This window comes from Odocoileus virginianus, chromosome 18 (assembly GCF_023699985.2).
Source record: "Odocoileus virginianus isolate 20LAN1187 ecotype Illinois chromosome 18, Ovbor_1.2, whole genome shotgun sequence".
Lineage (NCBI taxonomy): Eukaryota > Metazoa > Chordata > Mammalia > Artiodactyla > Cervidae > Odocoileus > Odocoileus virginianus.
The window spans coordinates 32987780-33007922 of NC_069691.1; the positions used below are offsets into that span (position 1 = coordinate 32987780).

General features: G+C 40.5%; 1 protein-coding gene and 1 pseudogene across 3 annotated transcripts in view; one reads left to right on the plus strand and one right to left on the minus strand.

Annotated features, from left to right (window-relative positions):
- BNC2 (basonuclin zinc finger protein 2) overlaps positions 1-20143 on the minus strand; it is a 466221-nt gene that overhangs the window by 363067 nt on the left and 83011 nt on the right. The window lies entirely within an intron of this gene.
- LOC110128005 (cytochrome b-c1 complex subunit 7 pseudogene) lies at positions 11927-12177 on the plus strand (annotated as a pseudogene).

A 20143-nucleotide genomic window follows, 5' to 3' on the forward strand; every position in this document is an offset into this window, starting at 1 on the left:
AACCGGGCTAAATAAGGGGACTGCTCTCTCTCTTTTGACTGACAGGGAAAGGGCCAGCAGAGTCACCTGGCTAGGAGGTGGCAGGGTCTATGATAAACCCAAAGGACAGGAAACAGTCACTATACAGGCTGGAGAGCCAAAGGGGAGAGGAGTGGAGGATTAGGACGTGACTTCAAATAACAGTAAAGGGTATGACCTTGGGAACAGGGTCAGGCTGAGATCTGAAAAAACCCAGCACTGTCCCTTGTTGGTGACACAGTTTCCTCATCTGCAAAAGGGAGAGGAGGAGCCTCCACGTCAGCAGCTTCATGTGAAGACCAGATGATGATTCACACAAAGCATCTCACAGAATGCCGGCCTCATGATATGCATCTGGTCACCAGGACCTCTTACCACTGTCATGTGGAAAGAGCTTCCTGGACACAGAAGTTCGTTGTGATGCTGAGAAAATCCTGGTGCTAATGATGCTCTATACTTAGAGCAAGATTCTTCAACACAAGCTACTTCTGAAATAAGAAATCTTCCAACAGACTGTGGAGGACAAAGTGCTTCTGGATATTTGAGATCATCTCCTAGTATCTGCTATCCCAGAAGCTCGCTAAATACTGTTATATGGCACCCAAGGTTTAGGTCTAAAATGTGTGTTCATTTTCGTCCAGGAGACAGCTACAAGCGTGGGCAGAATATGTGTCACAGTTGGCCTGCCTAGCGTATCCTGCATGAATAGTCAGCAAAAAAGATAAGACGTTTACAGATTTTTAAAGGCCCACCAACAGCAGTACATGAACTATAATGACAAGACAAAGCCTTACTCCAAAGGACACTCAACTTGATAAAGGTGTCACTCTTCACAGTTAACACCTCTACCGTGTATATTTTTCTCATGAAAGGATATATTTAACACTTTCTTCAATTTTCCCTAGAAATGCATCTTTTGTTAAATGACAGATAAAACTTCAGCAAGAATTTTAACACTGAAGTTTATTACCCTCACCACCCCAGTCCTCTATAAGGAGGCAACATTTCCAACGTGAAAATACTGCAGCCACAATCATTTTAAGTTTAAGTGGTATCTCTGCCATTGTCTGTGGGGGAAAAGGAAGGCAGAAAGAAGGATGGGGACTAGAAAAGAATTTTTAAATCCCTGTTACACTATCTACCAGATGTAAGTGAATAATAACTAATATGTTTGCAGCCTCGGCCTTAATCTTAAAACAAATGATAGTATTCAAATATAATATTTCACACATGCACACTGATAAGAGATTTTTCCTTTCTTTATTTCTTGAAGATTCTGTGAACGACACAATACAGAGCACAATGTATTTAATGAAAGGTTTCCAAGCTGATTTCCCTACAGGTTATTTTCTTTCTTTTCTCTGGAACCCACACGCGGGGTATACTGCAGGGACCAAGGGTGTATATAAAAATAAACTATGAGCCAGTATCAGAGCTGATACCCTTTCTCCTACAGGGGCAAGTGAATTATTAGATCTGTGTCATGAGTGTTTTTTTTTAATATGCCATTGTTCCCACTTGAGCACATTAAATTTTCCATATCCACTTTTAAACCAATATAACCTTTTTTTTCCATGTTCATAATGTTCATGCTGTACATTAACAGGCAGAAAATCCAATAGCTTAAGTCATCATATTGTAGTTATATGTAAAGCTGGGTGGATGAAAACCTTTTGCATTTTCCTTCTCTTTGAACAGATACTATGCTGGAGTTGGCTAAAACCCTAGGAAAAAAAAAATTACACCTCATGGGAAACTGTGCTAATATTTTTTTTTCTTTTATGATTGATCACAAATCCATTTTGAACATTACACATTTTTTTAAAGTTTATTATAACTCCAGTTCAACATCTTCCAGCCCAACAAATTGAAGGTGCTGGAATCTTTTGGTCTGGAAGATGTGTTTGCCAATTATTTTTGCACTAGTGCACATAAACAGGGAGAACTGGATCTTAGGTATGAGTTATACATTCCTGTACAAAATAATTGTATATTCTATGAAGACTGATTCTTTTTCTGGAGAAATATACAACAACACAAGGGAAATCTTGTACTAGCAGCATAACTGAAGTGGCAAGATACAATATTAGAAAAACAGAGCTACTTTCATTACTGTGATGCTGTGTGTCAGAGTGTCTCGCCTTAATGAACCTGTTTGCAATAAGACTCCGGGTGCAAAGAGGCTATTTAGAGAGACTATTGTGTCTATAGTGAGTCCTTCAAATATCTTCCCACCATTAGACATGCCGCATTGACCAATTCTGTCCTGATTGCTGTTCTTTTTACTATCAAGGGACATTCCTGCCCAGACAGACGGATGGCTCAGACACTGCAGTTCATAAAATGTTTACACTGTACACACACACACGCACACACACACATGCACGCACACACACACACACACGCGTGCGCGCGCACCACGGCAGTAAAAGCTACAGCTCTCCAGATCACACAGTTGAACGTGGCAGTGTCATATGAAGGCTGATGACATTCCAATATCAATGAAAGGATTTAAGCTAAACTTTGGTCATCCTACCTACTGTTGCTCTCAACAAAAAGCCTTTCTCCCTCATCTCTTTTAGCACATGCCCGTGTCTACTGCTCACATGGGAACACTTCAGGCAAACATTTTCTGTGCCTCAAGGTTTCTCATGCTGTTGAAACTTTTCTCCCAATCGCTGACAAGAAAAGACGACCACACATGTCATGCCATCAAAAACAAGGGATGGGAGAGAACACAATAATGGGTCAAAAAGGCTTTCTAAAAACATTTTAAATTCCAACTGATGGTGACAGGCTTAGAGGTCCAGAGACTTGTCTCTGCAATGTAAGTGAAGCATCTCTGGCTGAATCAGCCACCGTTCACCAAGTCTAAACATGAGAGGCTGAAATGCTTAGTGGAAAGTTCCTGCTCATCTTATTCTGTACTCTATTCTTATCAGCTGCCACAGGATGTTGTAGCCTCACCTTTCACTCACCTGCGTGCCGAGGGATCCTCTTGTGCTTTCCCAAATAGCTTATCCTTTCTATCCAAATACAACTACTGTGCCTGCCAGAAAAGGCCATATACATTTCCCCCATCTCAGCTAACAGGTAGAAAGAACTTCAAACGCAAAGGCCTAAATTGCCACTAAGTGCTCATAAATGTAACCACTACTAGTGACATCCAAGAAGGAACCAGAGAATTACATCCTGAACTAACCCTAGATCCAATGAATCCATTTCAATTCCCATTATTTTAAAATTTCTCTCTCACCTCCTCCTTTCTTCTAGGCTCAGCCTTACATTCTTTTTAAAAATTTTTAAATTTAGTTAATTGGAGGATCCTAACTATAATATTGTGATGGCTTTTGCCATACATCAACATGAATCGGCCACAGGTATACCTGTGTACCCCCATACCAAATGCCCCTCCCTCCTCCCGTGCCATCCCATTGCCCTGGGTACTCCCAGAGCACCAACTCTGGATGCCCTGCTTCATGCATTTAACTTGCACTGGTCATCTATTTTACATATGGTAATGTATATGTTTAAATGCTATTCTCTCAAATTATTGTACCCTCGCCTTTTCTCTCACTGAGTCCAAAAGTCTGTTCACATCTATGTCTCCTTTGCTGCCCTGCATGTAGGATTGTCAATATCATCTTTCTAAATTCCACATACATATGCTAATATACAGTATTTGTCTTTATCTTTCTGACTTACTTCACTCTGTATGATAGGCTCCAGGTTCATCCATCTCAATAGAACTGACTCAAATGTGTTCCTTTTTATAGATGAGTAATATTCCATTCTGTATATGTACCACAACTTCCTTATCCATTCATCTGCCAATGGACATCTAGATTGTTTCCATGTCCTAGCTATTGTAAACAGTGCTGCAATGAACATTTGGGATACAGGTGTCTCAATTCTTTAACCTTATATTCTTGAAGACCTGACACATAGACCATCACTTGCCTGCAGCTCTGATTCTCAAAGTCATTTGAAGTATCTGATTTCAAGGTATTAACTCATCCAAACCTTAAAATTATGCCTCTATTAAAGCAACTTTGAACATTTATTAAAGACAGATAAGCATTTCTTAATTGAGATATGTGACATGCTGGACTGGATGAAGCACAAGCTGGAATCAAGACTGCCAGGAGAAATATCAATAACCTCAGATATGCAGATGACACCACACTTATAGCAGAAAGCAAAGAAGAACTAAAGAGCCTCTTGATGAAAGTGAAAGAGGAGAGTGAAAAAGTTGGCTTAAAACTCAACATTCAGACTCTTGAGAGTCCCATGGACAGCAAGGAGATCCAATCAGTCCATCCTAAAGGAAATCAGTCCTGAATATTTGTTGGAAGGACTGATGCTAAAGCTGAAACTCTAATCCTTTGGCCACCTGATATGAAGAACTAACTCATTTGAAAAGACCCTGATGCTGGGAAAGATTGAAGGCAGGAGGAGACGGGGACGACAGAGGATGAGATGGTTGGATGGCATCACCATGGGCATCACTCAATGGACATGAGTTTGAGTAAGCTCCAGGAGCTGGTGATGGACAGGGAGGCTTGGTGTGCTGCAGTCCATGGGGTGGCAAAGAGTTGGAGATGACTGAGCGACTGAACTGAACAGAATTGATATGGTGAACCTGTTTAAAAAACACTTTGAGGATTTGCCTGCACATTCAGGAGGTGGAGGAACATGAGAAATTTAGCAGCAATCACTTTTTTTCCTATAAGTAAACCAAGACTGTACAAGATTCAAAGAAACTATAACCCACAGAATCCGGGTCTAGGACTCTGGATGCCTTGCCTACTGGTCTCACTCACAACAGGCTATAGCTCTAGTAATCCTTCTGTATTTTGCCAACAAGGGGTTTTGTTTCCTTTTGAAACAACAGACGGTTCTACTAAAACGTGCTCAGTTATATATGCCGTGTGTACTGGTATAAAGAGAAAAAGACTATAGATAATTATAAAGAGTATAGATAATACAAAAATTATTTCTATGTTCCATTCTCAAAGAACAGTCTCAGGACCAGCAGCATCAGCATCACCCGGTGACTTATGAGAGAGGCTGAATCTCAGGCTGTGTATGTGATGCACAGAATCAGAAAAACTGGGGGGAAGGCCCAGCAGTCTGTGATGAAAGGGACGACCATGTGGCTCAGATGCATTCTCCAGTTTAACAACCAGGGCTCTCGAATATACAACATGATTCAGGATTCCCTGTTGGCCCAGATGGCAAAGAATCTGCCTGCAATGCAGATGCAATCCCTGGGTCAGGAAGATCCCCTGGAGAAGGGAATGGCTACCCAGTCCAGTATTCTTGCCTAGGAAATCCCACGGACAGGCAAGCCTGGTGGGATACAGTCCACAGGGTCGCAAAGAGATGGACACAACTGAGCAACTAACAACTTTTACTTCAACAATTTACAAAGCATCATATTAAAATTATTTACAATGGGTAATGCTTAAGGACATAATCAACTGGCTACACACACACACACACACACACACACACACACACACACACAACCAAAACAGACCTAAAAAGAGGAAAACAATACAGGATGAAAAATTACCTTAAGAATATCCCAGTTTAGGGCAACAGGTAATTAGTATAAATATGTGTCTTTTGATTGTACTGCTCAATGCAAACCACTCCACTCAATCTTTTATTTGGAAGAAAGCAAGCGCTCTCTTTGGGCTTCCCAGGTGGGTGGCTCAGCGATAAAGAATCCGCCTGCTAATGCAGGAGATACAAGTTCAATCCCTGGGCTGGGAAGATCCCCTGGATAAGAAAATGGAAACCCACTCTAGTATTCTTGCCTGGAAGACCCCAAAGACTAAGGAGCTAGTGGGCTTCAGTCCATGGGGTTGCAAAGAGTCGGACACAACTTTGTGACTAAGCACATGCACACATAAGCACTCTCAGATTAATAAAATCAGGTATTTAAATAAACCCCAATTTTAGATGAGGTGATGGAAAATATAATGGAAATGAATTCATGAATTTTATCCATGCCAAAATGGAAAGAGATGTTAACCAATATGAAGTATTAATTATTAAAAAGTTACAGCTCAGATATGACAGCAGTATGTGCCAAACTAAAGATACACCATTTTGTCGAGGTAAATGGAGGTAGGGATATGAAGAAACTAGAACACAAGCACCAAATTAAGAGCAAAAGATGAGCATGAACAGAGAGTACTGTCCTGTGGGTGAGAACATTACAAAAGGTCTGTGAAAGGTAAGAAGGGCAGGTTTGAACTGGATCTGACATTAAACCTCAGGGAAATTACTGTTAACTCAAGAGGTAAAAAGCTTATCAGAACTGTCGTGACTTCAACACTGTTTATAATGACCAAAAGTTAGATACAACCTAAATGTCCATTCAAAGAGGACTGGTGACAGTCATCATGGTACTCCCTTACAGGGCATTCTCGATGTACACATGCATAATGATTTGTAAACATGCAAGTCTGTACCCATGCATAATAACATTGAAAAACACCCCTACTGACAAGCGGAAAAAGTAACTGAACATACAGTACCATCCAACTTCTTTTTCAAAAACTATGGCCACATATATGCGTTTTTGCAAAGAATAAAGTCTAGAAAACCATAAACCACAATGACCACAGCAGGTAAGTGGATTGCAATTGAATTTTATCTTCTCCTTATTTATCTATTTTCTGAAGTTTCCTGGTTTTTAAATGAACAACAGTTACTCACATAATGTGGAAATAATAAACATATAAACACGTAAATGTTTTAGGAAAAAAAGGCAATAAATGATAGATTGCTTTTTTATAGGCAGGGACCCAGGGAAGTACCGCCGGTTGGCACAATATAGAAGCACTAATGAAATTCCAAGAAGCACTAATGAAATTCCAAAGATTTCACAAAACCAGTATTCAGAGACAAAGATACAGATTTTAGAAGGAAAAAAATTCTAAACTGCAGGCAATCATCAAAATGTATCATTCCCTCTTTTCAGCAAAAAAAAAAAAGAGAGAGAGAGAAGGGGGGATATCAAACTCACCTAAACCACTACATTCAAACAAAAATACAAATGAAAAATGAAAAGGACATATGTTTACTAAGCACATATTATGCGCCAGACACATTCACATATCATCTCCTTAAGCTTCACAACTTGCAAGTTATCATCTCCAACTTGCAGGGAAGAGGTTCAAAGGAAACAAGTGCATCTAAGATGCACAGCGCACCCCAGAGCTCATGAGATGTTTCTATTTCACCAGGCTCCAAAAGGGATCCTTAGCACGCAGTTCTTAAGAGTGATGAAAGCTGAAATTGAGGGCTCTTATCATTCAGTTGCTCCGTCATGTCTAACTCTTTGCGACACCATGGACTGCAGCATGCCAGGCTTCCCTGTCCTTCAGTATCTCCCGGAGTTTGCTCAAACTCATGTCCATTGAGTCGGTGATGATATCCAACCATCTCATCCTCTGTTGCCTCCTTCTCCTCCTGCCTCAGTCTTTCCCAGCATCAGGGTACCCACTTAAAAACTTCAGAAAGAATTCCATTATCCTTTATTAAGCACAAAATCAGTATCATAGAATAGGAGGGGGAGATGTGTAAAGAAGGCAGCAAGAGCCTAATGTGGGATAGGTGGGCAGCCTGTGTTAAGGATTTTGGACTCCTGAGAGAAAATGACACTTTTAGAGATAATCTTTTGTTGCCTATCTTAAGGGATGGTAGTGGTAATGTGTGACCAAACAAAAGATATTGCTTAGATAATTTACCAGACACATGAAGACAAGAGCAGATTTAAGAAGCATCCAACAGGTGGAACTGAAAGGATGTACTGATGGATGGGATATCCTTCCTTAGACCCAACCACCTTGCAAACTTAATTCTAAACTTCTCTAATATGCTTTCACCAGTAACAAACTCTGAAGGCCTCTCTAGTTTGTGATCTTGCAACTTGACTTCTTAGTTTTTACCTTTGCAATACAAACCTACACAAATGCATCGAGATATTATAAAGTATTTGCTCCATCAACAGATAAAAGGATAAACAAAAGTGTGATACATACTACATACAATGAAGTATTGTTTGGCAAAACAGGGACAAATCCTTAAAATATTATATGCATGAAAGACATAAGATACCACATACAGTATAGATTCCATTTGTATGAAATACAAATAGGCAAATTCAAAGACAAAGTACATCAGTAGCTGTCCACAGCTACAAAGGGTTGGCAGTTTTGGGGAATGGGTAATAGTTAAAGGGTAAAAATTTCTTTTTGAGGTAATAAAAATGTTCTAACTTTGACTGTGGTGATGGTTACACAACTCCAAATATGTTAAAACTCACTCAAACAAACAAAAAATCCTATAGGTAAATTTTGGTCTTCCCTCATATCTCAGTCGGTATAGAAGCTGCCTGCACTGCAGGAGACCCAGGTTTGATTCCTGGGTTGGGAAGATCCCCTGGAGAAGGAAATGGCAACCCACGCCAGTTTTCTTGCCTGGAGAATCCCATTGACAGAGGAGCCTCACGGGCTACAGTTCATGGGGTCGCAAGAGTCAGGCACAACTTAGTAACTAAACACCAAGTAGGAAAACTGCATGGTATGTGAATTATATCTCAATAAACACATTATTTTTAAGTGGTTTTTTTGGGGGGGTGGGGTGAAGTATTTACTGGGTATGATGCTGGGGCATAAGTTACAAACAGGATGAGCAGGTGAAGATAACAGGACTTCAGCATAAAAATCTATGAAAAATAAAACCTCCAGTGGATCTAAGGATCTCCTCCTTGGTTCTATGCAAAATTTTCCTCTAGACCTCTTTAAGAAAAAATGCTGACTTATTTCCAGTTTTTCTTTCAATTGCTAACTCTGGAGGTATTCATCTAATAAGGTATATTCTGGAGACTACCCTGGTTGCTCAGTGGTTGGAACTCCGTGCTGCCAACACAGTGGGTGTGGATTTAAGCCCTGGTCAGGGAGCTAAGATCCCACATGCTGTGTAGCATGACCAAAAGATAAAAAAAAAATTGAATTTCAAAAAACATATATCTGAATCACAGACCAAAAGTTTATTTAAACCTGCAGCTAAAGAACATTCCCTAAAAACAGAGTGAATTCTTCTGTTAAAAAAAAAAAAAATTCCCTGGATACAACACTTCTAGACATGTGGATACTCTTAAAAAAAAAAAAAAACTGGATACAATTGTTTCACATGTATATAAACACATAACACTAGCCTTACATTTCATTGTCCAGCCACAAATCATCTATTGTAACTTATGCTTTTACTTATATGGATGTAATGAGAATCACTGCCAAACCCAGCTCTTCAAGCAGGTGTCTTGGAGAGCAGTGGTCTAAATGCCAAAGATCTAAAGATTTAGATTTAAGACATCATGTCATCAGGGCTGGAATGATTTTTCAGGCATGGTGGTGATAAACAAGCAGCTCATATCTACAAAAAAAGCACGAGCATAGAAGAATGGAAATACTTTTTATTACCATAGGGAAATAATCATAGATTTAATCAAAGGTTTAAATAAAATACATTCTATTGCAGCAACATTTAAGGTTGCAAAAATTAGAAACCTACATTGCCAATAATAGGGGTTCTATAAATAAATAATGGTTCATGTCAGAATACTATATGATGATTAAAATGCATATTTTATAAGAAACCCAAAGATATGAAGGACAATTAATGTAACTTTCATATTAAGTGCAAAGTATCTGTTGCAAAGCAGCATATTCAGTATCATTTCAATTTTATAAAAATAAAGATGCATAGGAAAAGATCTAAAATTATAGTTACAAAATGATAAATAAGCAACCTTATGAATGATTTTTCATTTTTGGTAGTTACATATAATTCAAACTTTCTAAAATAAATTATTTCTGTTATAAGAGATGGGGACTCAGACAATAAGTCTGCAATCATTTCTCATCTCCTCATTGAAATGGCAGAAGAAAAATGTTCTGATACAAAATGAGAGTTTTTGTGATCTGGGTTTTGGTTGCCATTAAGTTTTAACATACTAGTCTTTCTAATGTCCTGAGTGCTTTCTTCACTCTGAGCTTTTGTCAGAGTTGTTCCTAGTACCAAGAACATTTTTAGTCACTGTTCCTAGGCCATTCTATGGGCTTTCCAGGTGGCTCAGAGGTAAAGGACCTGCCTGCCAATGCAGCGGACCCAGGTTCGATCCCGGGGTTGGGAAGATACCCTAGAGAAGGAAATGACAACCCACTGAAATATGCATGCCTGGAAAATTACATGGACAGAGGAGCCTGGAGGGATACAGTCCATGGTGTCACGAAAGTTGGACACAATTTAGCATCTAAACAACAGACCACTTCATCTGGCTAACTCGGCAAAATAAAGGGGTAGGGAAGACTCTGGAATCATGCATCTTGTACATGGGCTGGGCTTAGGGCTCCACAGTGTGTATCACCTGGCACTCCAGTCACCTAATTTCATAGTTTTCTCCCCTACTAGATTCTAAGCTACTTTGAGTGCAAGGGAAAGAAATGTTTCTGTTTTGTTCAGCATTACCTGCCATACTTCATAGGACATCACATACATTTGATTAATATTTTTGGGAAAAAAACTGAATTTATGTATTAATTGCTGAATGAAGAAGTAAACAGCCTGCCACAGAAGTGAAGCATGCCTAATTCTTAGAGGCATTTCCTCTCAAGTAAACCAGAGATGTGCGTTTCATGTCATGGAAACCTAAGAGTATAGTCAGTTAGTACTTTGAACAAAACACAGGTCGTATGTGGCTCCTGCTTTCAGAGTCCAAAAATCTGAAAGCATCAGTCTAATAGAAAGTTAAATATGTCCAATCACAGGGTGTCAAATATGCTACAGTCTTAAATACACAATTTGCAAATAAACAGAAATAAGGCACAATTAAGAGAAACAATCGAAATAGAATACCATATTTTCTGAACTTGGTTCCTAAAGATCAGGTTCAGATGTTGTTTTTATTCATAAGCTGGGAAAAAGTAAATAAAACATTCTGTACAATGCTCACCATAAATCTTAACTTACCACTGAAATTAAATCTAAACACAAACATAACCCTAAACCTCCTCTAGCCCCACAAATACTCAGACAATCAAAATCTGATTTCCAGGACAGCAGTTTTACTATGTGAGTACAACATTTATGCAGAGGAAATAAACTATGCAAATCACAATGATTTATGCCTGTTATAACTAAGCTTACTCTTTGCAGACTACAAGGTTCAAGAGTCTACAAATTTACTCAAAATTCAGGTGGCCTAATGAAACAATTATACCATACAGGACACTTTAAGACCTATTTAGGAAGACCTTATCAAAACTTCAAATAATATACACTGCTTTATATTATGTACTTGGCACATGATTGTAACAGCTAAAGAACAAACTCAAATTTTAAAATTAATTCATGAATTAAACCCCTACTTTACATAAACCACTACTATATTTACCTTCCTTCCGTGCTATCTAGAAATGTCTTTAAAAAGTAATTCAAGGGTCTCAGGTCAACATCGGAGAAGGCAATGGCACCCCACTCCAGTACTCTTGCCTGGAGAATCCCATGGATGAAGGAGCCTGGTGGGCTGCAGTCCATCGGGTCGCTACGAGTCGGACACGACTGAGCAACTTCACTTTCACTTTTCACTTTCATGCATTGGAGAAGGAAATGGCACCCCACTCCAGTGTTCTTGCCTGGAGAATCCCAGGACAGCGGAGCCTGGTGGGCTGCCGTCTATGGGGGCACACAGAGTTGGACATGACTGAAGCGACTTAGCAGCAGGTCAACATGGCAAGCAGTTCCTGCCATTTCAGCATCAAGCAGGCCGCCAGAGGGTACTTTTAAAGGGTATTACAATGCTGCCGGGTTCAATAAACTGGGTTTAATGCAATATGATACAATATATGAGAATGATGATGTAAAAGAAGCCTAAGAAGGCTTCCTGAGAACCTTTATGACGACAGAGAGTTTCGCATTAAGAGAGCACTGGCTATGCACATGAGGCAGCAGATCCTGCCTAAACTGCAGGGGACAGAATATGAGGAGGATAAATTCTACCTTAAACCATCTCTCAAAGAGGTGATTCGGGAAAGAAAAAGGAGAGAAGATGAGCCGAGAAATAATTTAGTAGTCTAAATCTGTGTATACAGCTGTTATCAAATATTTTTATGAAGTTAGTTTAAACCTGAAATGTACAATGTAGAACTATTTAGGCAGTAAATGTATTACTTTAAATACATATCTATTATAATAAAAATAAAAGCTATTCAAGGGATTTCCCTGGTGGTCCAGTGGCTAGGACTCTGCACTCCCAATGCAGGGGCCAGGGTTCCATCTCTGGTCAGGGAACTAGATCCCACACAGATACTAAGAGTCTGCATGCCACAACTAAGACCCAGTGCAGGAAAATAAAAACTTGAAATAAGTTTTTTTTTAAGCTGTATGGCAGAAACCAACACAGTATTAATTTTCGTCCAATGAAAAAAATTAAACCCAACAAAGTAATTCAAATGAAATATCAACATTTTTTAAATGTTTTCTTTCATTTTTAATTGAAGGATAATTGCTTTACGGTACTGCATTGGTTTCTACCAAACATCAAAATGAATCAGCCATAGGTTTTTAAAATTAGAACTATCATTACAAATCTTAGTTATGTAACCACCTGATTGCTGCTGCTGCCGCTGCTGCTAAGTTGCTTCAGTCGTGTCCAACTCTGTGTGACCCCATAGACAGCAGCCCACCAGGCTCCTCTGTCCCTGGGATGCTCCAGGCAAGAATACGGGAGTGGATTGCCATTTCCTTCTCCAATGCATGCATGCATGCTAAGTCACTTCCGTCATGTCCAACTCTGGGCGACCCTATGGACAGCAGCCCACCAGGCTCCTCTGTCCAAAGGATTCTCTAGGCAAGAATACTGGAGTAGGTTGCCATATCCTTCTCCAACCACCTGATTAGCCGTGAGTAAATTTTCAAATCTTTAAAATATAAATTTAAAATTCACTTCAATTTTTAAAGGTTTCGTCTTGACATATACATTAAAACTTTGGAAGATTTTTTTTTAATGATGGAAACTGTCAAACACAAAGGGATTAGTGCATCTCCACGAATAGTGGAAGAGCATCTGATTTTCTTTTCCTATATGAGTGTGGCAAAAAGCTCAAAATTTTTGGTTAAAACAAGAAGAAAAAATCCTATGCAAAGAATGGAGGAATGAGAAACAAATGTGCTTATCTTTTCAATCCAAGAGACTCTGCCCAGTCTTGGCTGTAAAGTGGCTCTGGGTTTGGTGGGGAAGGCAGATAACTAGGGTTCAGTGTGCTGACGGGTGCTCATAAAACTCTAGCAGTCTAGTACTACTTTCTTCACTGAGTACTTGAACACCTACCACTACTGAAAATATACAAGACAAAGCACTTTCAGGAATTTTTAAACCTAGTCTGGAGTATCATATAACCATTCGAATAACTACCTACAAGGCACAAAAGCCTTAAGTGCCTTGAGAAAATGACTGCAAAAAAGGAGGCATACCCAGGAACTGATGTGGCTAAAACACAATATAAAAAGTGTCAGAGACTGAGGTGGAAAGATTGGGTAGTTTTCTCTCAAGGAGGACCCTGAATACAGAAGTAAAGGGCTTGTTCTGACCAGAGGGCTTGCAATGAATGAAGTTTGGGGCTGAGTAGTGACAAAGTCAGAGATGTTTTCAGAAGCCTTCAATCCCAAGGAATACAGCTTCTGGGAGGGAGCTTGAAAAGTTACTGCAGCCAGCTTGCGGGAGGGCAGCCACACTGAGGAGGCGCCAACGAGCTCAACAGTAGTCATGAGACTTCTAAGGAGGGGATAGTTCCAAGAGATAATGCAGACTAAAACAGTCAACTTCCAGGATGTGGTGAATGAAGGGAACGGACAGAAAACAGGAAGAAAATGATCGCTCGGGTGTTCTGGTCTCTGAGTCCAGAAGGACAGTCACTTAGAGATGGAGTGTGTGCTTGCGCTACAAAGCATCCCCATGTGAGACAGCTTTCTCGTGTATTTTTTGGAAAGGTGAAGAACTAGGACCTTAAGCTCACCTCTGCCAAACCCAACTCTCCTCTAGATGCTAACCGGGGCCAGCTGCAATGAGAGACTGGACCACCCAAACCCTAAGGGATCTCTCCAGCAAGGGTTCTTGTTGGGGCCTTCAGCTCTTGATGGACATGATGGGTGAATAGATGCTCTGCATTTTCAGAGAGGAGAATTAGAAAACTTAAAAGACCTTACACTGCAACTGGAAGGTCAGATAAATGAAATGCATCAGGTGACTGATTTGGGTGATGGAAGCTCTCCCTATATATTTCTTGAAAGGAACAACTCAAGGGGATGAAAATGAGGTAAGACCTAAAGCTTACACATTTGGGGGGAACTCTTTAAGAAACAGCATGCAAAAACATATGCATCCTTTACACGAAGAAATGACCCTGAGGACACATTTGCTGCCCACCCCTCCAGGAATATGGAGGAAAATTCTACCCCTCCTGCAAAAGCCCCAATTCAGAACAGAAACAGAACTCAAGGGTCATCTGAGAGAACTGAAAGGAAGGTGCCACTCTCAAGAATCCCAGACACTCTTGTTGTCACAGAAAGACGCAAACTTTACTGGATGGCACAAAAGGAGTTAAAATTACCCAAGAAAATGCAGGCGAAAAGAGATGAGAGGCTTAGACTGGCTGATTATTCTTATAAGGATCTCATTTGACAGGGGTAAAATACAAAGAAAAGTGTGTGCCAGTTTTTACAGAAAACATATGGGAACTTACCTGGGGAAATTTGCTTTCTTTTAACAGAACAAGGAGTCTTTTCAGGTATTCCGAGTTGAAATTGAGAAGGACATGTTTAATTATAGTAAATGTGGAGAAAGGGTAAGCCACGGGAGAATGGTGGCCATAACGTATTAGTATCCAACTTCATTCCTGGGTTGGGTGGGTGGAAGAGACTAGAACTGGAGCTACATTTTTCCATACAAAGACCCACTCTACAAGGAAGGAAAGAAAGGAGGGAGGGAAGAACAGAGAAAGGGAAGAAAGGAGAGAGAAAGAGACGCAAGAAAAATATCAATCTCCACTTGAATAAGCCTACAGGAGGGGTTTTCTGTAAAGAAAGGTTACGAACGTCAAAGAAAATTTATCCCCCAAATTTTGGCTCCTCAACGTGAAAACACAAACAAGATGACATGTAAACTGTTAAGACAAGAGCACCCTTTTCTGTCTCAGACACCCTGTGTGCTCAAGGCGTCTTGGGGCAAGCTGATCAGCACTGTGCCTTAGCTCTGAACCTCAAATGCAGAGAGATGCCCTGTACCCAAAGTGGAGATGGCATGCTCTGGTGGGTACACGTGGGGCAGAGGAATCAAAATGACAATGGTGAGCAGCCCAGTGAAGGTCTTTGATCTGAACCACAATAACCCCAGTACCACAACAGCCCCAGCTCCTCCCCCACCCCAACATGCAACTCTCTGATCAGGCATCTTCTGCCCCCACCCCACCAAATACTAATGCGAAGAGACTGTAAAGAGATCAAGATCAGACAAGGACCAAACAGGACAGGCTAGAGGGCAGTAACAATGATTCTGGGCTCCCTTGGGAGTAATAAAGTGACAGAGCGGACAGGAAGAGAGCCAATTAGTACCTTCCCAGACAACAGAGAGCTGAGGCTAGGGAAAAGCAAGGAATTAGACACAAATTTTGCCAGCCTGCCTATATCAGCATAGTTATCCTTCACCAATATGAAACTGACATGCCAACAGAGACAAAGGTACCAAAACTGCAAAAAATGGCAAGAGCCCCAGGCAGAGGGAAGCCAGGCCTGTCTCCATCACTGCAGTGCTCAGCGAGTCGCCTCAGAGCAGCTCTAAACTCTATCCTTCTTCACCGTGAAATGAAAATAATCACCAGAGCTGGCATCCTAGAACTCAAGGACCCAGTGTTCCTATGAAAGAGTACGGACTTGACCCAGACGACCTGGGTGTGAATTCCAGCTCTGCACGTGTTCTGGACTTTGGGAAAGTTACTTGATCTCTCTGTACCTCAGTTTCCCCATCTGCGAGACACAAGAAAAACACTCTACCTCGTGGAACTGCCTAAGGATGAAGGGCTCTGTTAGTCGTAATTATGGCTGTGGGCAAATTTTGTACCCAATACCCTTTGGGTATGAGCATCTGTGTGGTGAATCACCTTTCTAAAAAAGCTCTTCCTCAGAGGGGCGAACACTCTGCCTGTCACTTTTCAGGGTGGTTCCCTTCCTAGGCCAGGGACTGCTGTCGCTGTTTAGTCGCTCAGTCGTGTCCGACTCTTTGTGACCCCATGGACTGCAGTGCACCAGGCTCTTCTGTCCTCCACTATCTCCGGAGTTTGCTCAAACTCATATCCATCAAGTCGGTGATGCTATCTAACCATCTCATCATCTATCACCTCCTCTCCTCCTGCCTTCAATCTTTCCAGGCAGCAGGGTCTTTTCCAATGACTTGGCTCTTCCCATTAGGTGACCAAAGAATTGGAGTTTCAGCATCAGTCCTTCCAATGAATATTCAGATTTCCTTTAGGATTGACTGGTTTGATATCCTTGCAATCTAAGGGACTCTCAAGAGTCTTCTCCAGCACAATTTGTTCTTTGGCGCTCAGTCTTCTTTATGATCCAACTCTCACATCCATACCTGACTACTAGAAAAACCAAACCTTTGATTATACGGACCTTTGTCAGCAAACTGATATCTCTGCTTCTTACTGCACCTAGGTCTGTCATAGCTTTCCTTCCAAGCAGCAAGTGTCTTCTAATTTTATGGCTGCATTCACCATTTGCAGGGATTTGGAGCCCAAGAAAATAAAATTTGTCACTTTTTCCCCTTCTATTTGCCATGAAGTAATGGGACCAAATGCCATGATCTTAGTTTTCTAAATGTTGAGTTTCAAGCCAGTTTTTTCACTCTCCTCTTTACCTGCATCAAGAGGCTCGTTAGTTCCTCTCCACTTTCTGTCATTAGAGTGGCATCATCTGTACATCTGAGGTGGTGGATATTTCTCCCAGCAATCTTGATTCCAGCTTGTGATCCATCCAACCCAGCATTTCTCATGGTATAATCTGCTTATAAATTAAATATGCAGGATGACAACATACAGCCTTGTCATACTCCTTTTCCAATTTGCAACTAGTCGGTTGTTCCATGTCCAGTTCTAACTGTTGCTTCTTGACGTGAATACAGGTTTCTCAGGAGATAGGTAAGGTGGTCTGGTACTCCCACCTCTTGATTGTAACTCCCCTCCATCAGCACCATGCTAAATTACAGTGCAAGCCTCTGGTTTCCATTCTCTCAAATTCATCCTCAAATCTCACATATAATTCTCCTGCTTATAACCCAAAGGCACTTTTTTTTTCCACATGCAACAACACGGATCAATCTCAAAACTATTATTCTAAGCGAAAGAAGCCAGACTTAAAAAGGTTACATACTGTAGGATTATATTTACATCATGTTCTGGGAAAGGCAAATTTTTAAAGACAGAAAACAGGTCAGTGGCTGCCAGGGGCTGGGGTTGGGAGGAAGGGTCAGTCACTCAGAAGCACTGAGGAGATGCTGTAAATGTTCTTCATCTTGATTGCGATGGTGGTTACAAGACAAAGAACAAACACACTAAATGATAAACTAAAATGGGTCAATTTTATTGTGTATAAATTATACCTTAATTTGAAAGAAATTACAGAGAAATCCCAAGGGTTTCCCATTGCCTACAGGTACCACAGCATTGCTGATCTGTCCCTTATCATGCCTTCCACATTCCAGCAGCAACCAACTTTTTTAAATTCCCTGCATACTCTGTGCAGAAATTTCTTTCAGCTCTTAAACAGCTTTCCCATATTAACCACTGAGTACTTTGGGCTGTCTTCCTTCCTCTCTCAACCCTCACACTCCCAGGCAGATAAGTTAGGAAGTTATTTCCCTATCACTGCTTTCAAAGAAATGTATTACACATATTACATGCATATATTGTGATATAAGGAATGCTCTTGTCTCTCATTGATCAACTGAAATGTGAATTCTTAGGGAAAAAGGAACTACTTTTTATCCACATGTGTGTATGCAACCTGGTCCCTGGCAGACAGTCAATAAATTTTTGTTGGAATGATGTTTCATAAGGTGTCACTATCTCACTGCACCCCCACCACTTACAAGAGTGCCCACTTGGCTCAATAAATAATGGCAGCCCTTGCCCTGCACACTAATACAAGACGTGCAAGCTGAAACCATGCAGAGCAATCTTCATAATAAACAGAAAAATTCTACCTTCTCTATGATCTGCAACATTTTTTGCCAAAAACACTAAAAATCAGTTACATAGGAAGATGAAAAAAGCAAAACATTCATTTACTACACTGTAATTTAAAACATTAGAAATTGAGAATTAAAGCATTTTATTTATCAAAAAAGCATCAAGAGTAGTCTGAGCAATTTGAACAGTGCTGCCTTCTTCTCACTGTATAATTTAAAACATCAAATGAGCATCTTTTGTACTGGCATACTCCTGTCTAAGTCTGGATTAGCTTCCAACATTTCATCCCTTTTGTTTTCATTGTCCTGCAGTATCTCTGAGGAGTTCTCTTTAATATGACATTTTCTACCAGCATCTTTTCCTCTGTTATGCTTTCATCCTTTTTGTCACAATCACTTTCCTAATTTACATAGTAACTTCCTCTTCCCTAACTCTGTCTGGCTGCATACACAGAGAACAGTGGCAGCGTTGACACTCCTGCAGTCAGCTTGTTTTTCTAGACCTCGATTTAGGAAAGGTTCAAATTTCACTTCCAGAGTTAGCACTTCACATTTCTTTGCTGCACTTTGATCTTTGTCCGCCAATTCCCTCTTTGAATTATCCATTTTCACAAAATGTCACATGAGTTTATCTCTGAGAGACAAGGAGGCAACACAGCTATGCCCTTTGCTGTCTGTTCATGAACCAAATAACAGGACGTGCTGGCTGGACTTTAATACACTCTGTTAATGTAACATAATAACCAAAATGTAAGCTGTGTTGTTGGAGGATCCATGTTACTTAATTAACCCTAACAACTGAAAACTGTCCATACTGGGAACATGCAAAGTGAGAATACCTTTGTTTAACAAGTAAACAAGTAATTTTAGAAATGAATGAACTGGCTCACCACTGGGTCAGATTTAACCAACAGAAGCTCATGCCCTTCCCATCTACACCTTCTAATTTATAAGATCACAAAAACAGAACCACTTCCTAAAGACCCAATTCACGGTCAGGTACAACATATTAGAGGAGAGCTCTATATTACAATCCCAATTCTATTACTAGTAACAAAGTTACAGTCTAACACAGTACCCTATAAAATAGGGTTAATGATACTTCCTCCTTCATCAGATGGTTCTGTGAGACAAAGGAGAAACACATTTTTTTTTTTGAGAAACACATTTTTAAAAGGACTTTGAAAAATTCAACTAGATACTGTCCTATCAAACATATACTTAGCAGACACCAGGCATTATTGCACAAGATTTTCATAAATTTCTCATAGAATTCTCATGACACAAGAGAATTCTCATGGTACAAGTACCAGTATAGTCCCCATTTTACAGGAGCATACTGAAGCCCAGATAAGTCATACAATGTGTCCAAGGGCATGCAGAGTGTAAGCAGAGAAGGAGGCGGTTGTTCAGTCGCCCAGCTGTGTCCGGCTCTTTGCAACCCAGCACAAGACTGCAGCACACCAGGCCTCCCTGTCCCTCACCACCTCCTGGAGTTCGCCCAAGTTCATGTCCATTGCATCGGTGATGCCGTCCAGCCATCTCCTTCTCTGATGCCCTCTTCTTCTGCCCTCAATCTTTCCCAGCATCAGGGGCTTTTCCAATGAGTTGTCCGTTTGCATCAGATGACCAAAATACCGGCGCTTCAGCTTCAGCATCAATCCTTCCAGTGAATATTCAGGGTTGATCTCCCTTAAGATTGACTGGTTTGATCTCCTTGCTGTCCAAGGGACTTTCACAAGTCTTTGAACTCAAAAGGTTTATCTCCACAGGTCAAGTTCTCTAAAACTTCTTCACTAA